At 42.1% G+C, this 7,219-nt stretch overlaps 1 long non-coding RNA gene across 1 annotated transcript; it reads right to left on the bottom strand.

The window, feature by feature from the left end:
- Positions 1 to 718: 718 nt before the first annotated feature.
- On the bottom strand, positions 719 to 6,867 carry LOC117524999. Its single transcript, XR_004564932.1, has 2 exons — positions 6,751 to 6,867; positions 719 to 756 (listed from the first exon to the last, which is right to left on the bottom strand). It is a non-coding gene; the product is annotated as an uncharacterized LOC117524999 (long non-coding RNA).
- Between the last annotated feature and the right edge of the window lie 352 nt (positions 6,868 to 7,219).

Raw genomic sequence — 7,219 nt, 5'->3', positions numbered from 1 at the left:
TGCTGCTCTGCTCTCATTCTCTTCACGTTACTTTCCCTTCAACCAACATTGTCGCCACCCGGGCTCCGCGTGCTTCTCCTTCCCATCAGTGTCGGTTGGAAAACTGATGGCGTCTGCTGCTGTCTGCAGACAGTGGGTGGATGGACACCAAATAAAGTGATAAAAGCCGAGAGAATGGCCCTGCCTCAGTTAGCAGCTCTGATCTTGATGGACAGGAGCGCTATAATGACACTGATGGCTCACCTGGATAAACTAGGTCTGACAGTTCTATTGGCCATATGGACAACCCAAGAGAAACACAAACCCACCACCACTGATGGACTTCAGCTGCTGAAAGCATGGTCACTCCTGATAATTATTTTATATACTCAAGGAGTCTTTTCTATCATCTTCAACATATGTTCTACAGAAATTATAATCCAACTGAAATGATACATACTGCATATGTATATATGGGGTGACTATAACTTAGTCAGTGGTTCAGTGAGTTGAAACCGCATTTGTGGGCGAGTCTCAAAGTGTCTTTGAGCAAACCACTGAGGGGTCCTGTCTTCCACCCAGTACAAAGCACCATAGTACAAGTCAGAGTCCTTTGTAGTGTTCGCCCGTGACAGTTGTGGGTTTCAAATCCAGTCCCCACATTGTTTAAATACTGAGAATAATGTCCATCTATGTGCCCATGTGTGTGTTGGTCTATTTCCTGTATATTTGTGTTGTCAATTGTGTCGGTAGCATGGCCCAAGCAGTGGGTCACCCCTTTGAGTCTGGTCTGCTTGAGGTTTCTTCCTCTATATCACCAGAGGGAGTTTTTCCTTACCACTGTTGACTGTGTGCTTGCTCTAGGGGTTGGTAAGGTTAGACCTTACTTGTCTGAAGTGTTTTGAGGCAGCTTTGTTGTGATTTGGTGCTATATAAAATGAAATAAATTGAAATAAATTGTCTAAAAATTTGGGTTTTCTATGGGGCTTTTATAGTGCAATGCTGGCCACAGAACGCATCTGCACCAAAGACCAGTAAAAACCTGGTCTAAAGTCCGGGACAGCGTCACAGTGTCCATATGACCTGCTTGAATACACAACAAAACCGAGTTGAAAAAACTATTTAACAAAATAAAAGCAAACGCTCATGGAAAAAACTACAAAACTTCACCTTACTGCTTTACTGCTTTTCGTCTACTTCATAGAGCTTTGGTTGCTGTTGTCCACTGGCACATTCTGACAGGTTGGGGCAGAGCCATTAACTCATCTGGAAACCTCTCACTTGAGTAATCTTTCTCTGTAGCAGAACGCTGTAGCACACTCTGGTTTAAGGAGGATGACAGATGTCATTCAAGTTATGGCCAAGAACATGAATAACAAAGACCTAGTTCCCAACTATGTGCCATGCACAATTATTTTGGAGGAAAACTAATCATTTAGATTAATTGACTAATCTGCAAAACAGTCAACAGATTTATCAATAGAAAAATAATTGTTCATGGTGACCATAGTAAGGTTTAAACCTTGCACATTATGTTGTGATTTGGTGCTGAAGAGATAAATTTAAATAAGCTGAATGTACCAGGCATTCTTCATCCATTTTTAGCTTAAATAGACTGCATTTAATTACAGAAGAAGAAGACCTCAATTTCCACCACTTACTGTTGATGAAATAAGTTTAGCAAAATGAACGTTGGCCATCAACCTGCTACCAGCTGCCGTTATGCCACCAGAGGCTTTGATACTTTTCCATTAAAGTCAATGGAACTTACGGCTTTTACTTGCTAATGTGCAAAAGCAGCATAAAATGTGGCTTTATTTGCATTTGGTTTATGGATCCTAATTGCCCAGAGTCAAAGTAAAAGGGGTTGAGCTAACAGTTCCACTTTACCACAGATAGATTCAGCTCAGGGGGAATGATGAGGCTGATGGCACAATGTGTGCATTTTCATCAGCTTACAGCCTCTGAGCAGTGGTGGGAGGATCTGATATTCCTGGGGGTGAAAGGGTTGGAGGGGTTTGTGTGTGCCTGTGTTACCAGTCACCTGCTGCTAAATCCTATTAGCAAGGCCTGGGGGTTAAACCAACCATCACCATTAGCGACCTGTCAAGGGAAAGCCCACAAATAATAGGCCTGATCGCTACAACTCACAAATAATAGGGTGCTTTGATAAAGAACAATCAATTAGTGATAATAAGGAGAGGCCTGACAACGCAGAGACGGATCAGAAAGGGAAAAAGGAATCACGCCAAGACAGCAACAAACTGCTGCAGAGAAATAAAAACCCAGACATTGTGGTTCTTAGGATAAACCTTATTTTAGCGGAGCAACGCATCCATGAGATACTTCACTGAATTGCTTGACAGAGAGAGCCAAGGACAAATTGGTAATTAGTTTTAAGGCCTTTCTTGAAACACATCAACTCCAAGTAAAAGTCATGAAGCAGATACTCTTGGTTGAAAATTACAGTGTCACCCTCCACATTTCCATATGTTTTCCAAAGCGAGAAAAATGAGGTGAGGGGGGGAAAAACAGTAAAGCGGCTGTTAAATGAGATGAGAAGTGACAGTTTACATCTCCAGCCACAATTAACACGTTGATGGCGTTTTTCGCCGGGCCCCTCACAGTGATAATGCCTGTTGTCAAATCAGTTTAGCACGCCAAATCTCCTGGAGCCTTCAGCTAGGCAGCAAGCTTTTGACAGATTGAAGGTTCAGAGATAGGCTATCATGACAGATGGAAGCTGGCATCGATGTTCAGCTCTCGCCAATCACAGGGGACCTGCCCCCCTTATTCTGCGGGGCGCAGCTCCGCAACCTTCCCCCTCTGATGGGAGCAGGGGATGGCATTGTTAAGCAGTGCATCTGTGAGACTCAGTCTCCTCTGATGGAAGCATAAGGCAAAGAGCTCTCAAGCAAAAGACGGCCACTGCTGTAAGCGCATTTCAGATATGATGGGAGGCTAGCTCCAGGGAATTGTGGAGGAGAAAAAGTTTGAAACATTTTGAAGAGCAGAGAAGACCCAAGAGAGAGACGCACGATTGCAGCAGGGGCTCAGCTACTCAGTAATGCCATCATTAAATTTGATTAGCCAAATGCTCGCCAACACGCCGTGCAGCCACAATGCAATTGTAGTGAACAGATGAATTTACGAGATTGTTTTTACATCTGATTAGCAAGGGTGGTATTTTTCTTCCAGTCAAAAAAATAAAAACAATTTGGATGGCCTCTTGCGTGTGCACGAAGTCCTCCTTAGAACTCTACAGTACTACAGTATGATCACCTTTAATGAGATCCATCTGAAAGTGTCACTGGAGAAATTCGTTAAACTGAGCATGTTCTAATCAGTCAGGCTTATATGGATTTTGCAGACATCAGAATTTGTTGTGAAAACGAAAAATACACCAGGGCCTCTGAAACAGAAGGAAAGGGATCTGATAATTAAGTATCCGCCATGCACTGATGGCATCAAAAGTGTTAATGATCACTGTAATGACAGTTCATGCAGCACCCACTTGATTTACAATACACCTGCTGTGAGGAACCACTGCAACAAACACTGCAGCGAGCGCTTGAGTATGGATTAAAAAAGCCCTAAATTAAACCCAACAGGCACAGTCAGGGGAAGGGAATGAAATGCTTACTTGTACTCTAAAATATCCTCAGGCAGATAACTTTAAGATGCAGACTTGTTGGTTTGCTCGCTGGCAGTCAGCCTGCTAAGTTGTTTGGTCTCTCCCTCCCTGTTTAGGCGAACACATTGTTGATTCAGACCCATCATGTTGAGGCTTGAGGTCACCCTGTCTCAGGCTTGGCTAGTTAGCAGCAGCCCACCTGATGGCCCAGAGGAAATCACAGCAGCCGCGCACACAGGAGAGGGCCTGACAGCCAGGGCCCGCACCGGAGAGAGGGGTCCAGCCAAGGGGGGGGTTGGAGAGAGGAGGGTCAGGACGGGGGCGGGAGGAGAGAAAGGGAGACGGATGTGGAAAAATGGGGAGAGAGAGGATGATACGTTGGGCAGTGTTGTGGTAGGACTGCATTAGAGAGTGTAGTTAAAAAAAAAAAAAAGAACCAGAACAAAGGATTTTGTGTGTGTGTGTGTGGGGGGGGGGGGGGGTTACAGGAAACAAATTACCAGCCGTTCCCAGGAGTTTCTTTCATGGAGGATTTCTGTATGTATGTTACTGCCACCAAAAAGGAAATGTTTTAATTATCACTTATTTATTTATTGTCACAAGATATCTCAATAAGATACAAACAAATTTCTATTAAATTTCATAGTGATAAGGGTTTAGGATCAAGGAAGAGTTTATTAAATCTGGAACTTCATACTAAGGCATTTCTTCACCACTGTTATGTGCAGACGCGAGTTGAGGAGCGGACCAGCGTCTGACTGAACCCAGCGCTAAATAACCAGAAAGCGGTTCCAAAAACAAAACAAATTTATTTCCCTTTACAACATAAATGTGCGGTTGTCTGGCGAGGTGAAGGACGGCGCGCTCTCCAGCGCCCAAATGGATCGAAGCCCGACGCTTCTGGACCCAGACTCACCGCCGAACACCCCCCAGGTGGACACGACAAACTGACTCTGTGAAGGATGGAAAAGGTGAGGTAAGTCAACAGCTACAACAAATATCCTTCAAAGGCACACACTATCAGCAACACATTCAGGTCTGAATTTAAGCTGTATGTAAATGAGCAGCTTCTCACAACAGGTGGAGGATCATCAGTCCGTACGCCACGGCAGTGAGAAGCGAGCTGCACAATTCTCATCAATGTTCAAATATACTGCGTAACAAAATACCAAATTACTGTTAACACTTATTCAGACAATCATCACCTCTGATGTGTGCTGACAGCATGTGTCCCTCACCCGTCCTCCTTCACAGGCACGATGTGTCAAACCCAGGCGCGGTCCTCAGCGTCTCACAAACGAACGTCACAAGGTCGAGTTCCCGGCAATTCTGCTCGAATCACTCATGGCTTAAATGCAGAACACCATCTCATTATCTGCTTCAGCTGAAAGTCTTTAAGTTTGCACGTGAGCATCATCCACAGGTGCTGCAAATCATTAGGCCTGCACGTGAACATCCTCCACAAGTGCAGCCAATAATGCTGATGAGGGTGAAGGACTCTTCTGCCAGCACCTTCTCCACAGACAAAAACCCAGTTTGCATACCACCTGGAGAGCAAAGAAAAGAAAACAACACCAAAATGTCCAGCCAAACCCCCCAACACACAACAACCAAGCTGATCTAATATGGATCGACATGTTGATTTGGGTAAAGTTTTATCCTGAATGTCCTTTCTGTCCAGTGCTGACACAGTGATATTGAAAAGCTACTTTATTAATTATTTTATACAGTTACTTCATACACTCAAAAAATGGCTCTTTGGATGAACTCAATTCAATTATGTGGAGGATTTCCATCTAATAAATATATGTAGCCCCAACTCAAATAAAACACATCAATGCAAGATAATGTAATTTAATTGAGTTGGGACTACATATATTTATTAAATGGAATCCAATCCAATGAGTCACTTTTTTGAGTGACGACTCATAGGATGAACTCAGTTCAATTATGTCATTTATGTCAAATTAAATGAAATTATCTTGCATGGATGTGCTTTATTTGAGTTTGGGCTACATATATTTATTAGATGGAAATCCTGCACATAATTGAATTGAGTTCATCCAATGCATCAGTTTTTTGAGTGTACAGTTACTTTATTAGCAGCTGTGGACAACTTGTTGGCTGCTGATGACATAACTATATAAAGTAACTATAAAGTACCTGATAAAGTAACTTTTCAAAGTTACTGTGGCAACACTGTTCCTGTCATAACTGCAGATGTATAAGGGGTGATTGAGAGGTTTTCAGCCTGACCCAGAAAAAGTAGGATGCGATTCTCCATCTTTTGCATTCTGAGAAACCAGCATTTCTCAACATTGCACCGAGTGGCCCAAAACTTCACACATCATTGAGCAATGTCAGTTTCTCAGAATGCAGAAGATGGAGAACCACACCCTACTTTTTCTGGGTTAGGCTCAAAACTTCTCAGTCATATTAGGAGAACAGCCATGGATGGACCTAAACCAGAAAACCTGTTTTGGAAACAAAGGCAAAAGGTAAACTCACCCAGACATACTGAGGATTTTAATTAATTATTTTATATTTTTCTTACTGATTTTATTTTTAGCTATATGTTCAAACAGCATAAACGGAGAGGTAGAATTTGGTTTAAGAAAGAAATGATTAAACTTAAAACTAGATCTGTATGCAAAAATATTATTATGTTACTGATTGATGTCCATGTAACCCAAAGACAACAAAGCAAAAATTGATTTCACTGAATTTTAGTGAAGAGAGATTATGGGAAAAAGTGAAACATGGAATAACATTTTTAAAATTACTGTCATTTGGTACACCTAAATTTATTAGTGTTTCTCAAAGTATACTCGTATTTCTAAGTTGTCTGAAACCTGACATGAGGAATATAATGAAAAAGCTACAAACCTAAAAACATACATTTAGATTCACGCAGAGTAATTTTAAAGTTGACCCAACTTTCACTTTTTCTGTGTAGACACCGGGTTAAAGACAATGTAGTAGTATTTTGAATCACGTGATTCCAGTAAAATTTTTAATTAATATTTTTGTAATTGCCTCATTGATTTTCCAAGTTCTTTGTATCTCAAAAAGACAAACAGATTTCACTGAACTGTTTTGTTTCGTTTTGTGAAACAAACCCCAAGCAGACGGTCAACACATTGAGTTTGGTCTGCTTGAGGTTTCTTCCTCAGAGGGAGTTTTTCCTTACCACTGTCGCCTGTGTGCTTGCTCTGGGGGTTGGTACGGTTAGACCTTACTTGTGTGAAGTGCCTTGAGGCAACGTGGTTGTGATTTGGTGCTATATAAATGAAATAAATTAAATTAAATTAACAGTGATGACAGGTAGACCTTGACTGAATGAAAATATGATTACATTTGGAATCATTAATTTTTTTTATAAAGCCTCCCGTTGGGCAGCACGGTGGCTTAGTGGTTAGCACTGTCTCACAGCAAGAAGGTTGTGGGCTCCCTTCCCACCTGGGGCCTTTCTGTGTGGAGTTTGCATGTTCTCCCCATGTTTGCATGTCTCCCTCCCACATCCACAGACATGCAGGGTAGGTGATTTGGAAACTTTAAATTGGCCGTGAGTATGAGTGTGATTGTTTGTCTATATGTGGGCCTGCG

This window comes from Thalassophryne amazonica, chromosome 14 (genome assembly GCF_902500255.1).
Source record: "Thalassophryne amazonica chromosome 14, fThaAma1.1, whole genome shotgun sequence".
Classification (NCBI taxonomy): Eukaryota; Metazoa; Chordata; class Actinopteri; order Batrachoidiformes; family Batrachoididae; genus Thalassophryne; species Thalassophryne amazonica.
Note: the sequence above shows the minus strand (reverse complement) of the source record. Positions and strands in the feature narration are given on the sequence as shown.